General features: G+C 28.4%; 1 long non-coding RNA gene across 2 annotated transcripts in view; it reads left to right on the top strand.

Moving 5' to 3' along the window:
* Positions 1 to 986: 986 nt before the first annotated feature.
* Positions 987 to 1,071, top strand: part of LOC135205523 (uncharacterized) — a 236,147-nt gene continuing 236,062 nt past the window's right edge. The window contains exon 1 of one of the 2 annotated variants that reach the window (XR_010312550.1): positions 987 to 1,071. This exon is cut by the window's right edge and continues 48 nt beyond it. This is a non-coding gene — a long non-coding RNA (uncharacterized LOC135205523). The other variant, XR_010312549.1, reaches the window with a different exon arrangement.

Genomic DNA, 1,071 nt, shown 5'->3' on the forward strand with positions numbered 1-1,071 from the left:
TATATCTTTGTTTTGTATTCCTTCTACCTTTGGAATAATGTTTGAGAAATGAAAAATGAATTTTGCAATTTATATATATATATATATATATATATATATATATATATATATATATATATATCTATATACATATATATATATATATATATATATATATATATATATATATATATATAAATTGCAAAAATTCATTTTCACTTTCTCAAACATTATATATATATATATATATATATATATATATATATATATATATATATGTATGATGTGTGTTGTATGTTTGTATATATGTGTATATATATATATATATATATATATATATATACACACATATATCATACATACAACACACATACTATATGTATATATATACACCGCACGTACACACACACACATATATATACATATACAGTATATATACATATATATATATATATATATAGATATATATATATATATATATATATATATATATATATATATATATATATATATATATATATGACTTAATCGCCCTTTTATGGTGGACTGTTCTTCTATTACATTACACCTGAGCCCTCTTGCTATGTTAGAAAGAAATACTTTCCAGTATTAACCACCCTATTTTAACTTCATTGATAAGATCACCCGTCGCCCCTGATAATCAACAAATACTCTGTAGCCTCCATTGGTATTCACTGGCTCCTTTAGCATTTCTTGTTTTAAAGAGTGGACCTGTCATCACTTAAGAAATCAAACCCGTCTTGCTCACTTCGGGACAATCCATCAAACTAGTCTCACTTACATATCAAAACCTTGTTAGACTCTACATGTCCAAGCAAAATGCTTCCCCAGGAAAACCCTTCAACCTTAGGAAATCTCACAAAAAACAAAAAAACAAAAAACTCCAGAGGCAATATATTGAAGTATTACTCAATAATCATAACAAACCCGAGATCAACTGTCACCCGCCGACGTTCACGGAACATCTTAAAAGATTCAAATCAGGCCAGGAAGCTCCCGAGCTGACCTATTCGTGGTGTCATTCGTGACTCGTCTCAGAGACAGACTCTCAGTTCTCCGCCAGCCGTCAGT

This window comes from Macrobrachium nipponense, chromosome 24 (assembly GCF_015104395.2).
Source record: "Macrobrachium nipponense isolate FS-2020 chromosome 24, ASM1510439v2, whole genome shotgun sequence".
In the NCBI taxonomy this organism is placed as follows: Eukaryota; Metazoa; Arthropoda; class Malacostraca; order Decapoda; family Palaemonidae; genus Macrobrachium; species Macrobrachium nipponense.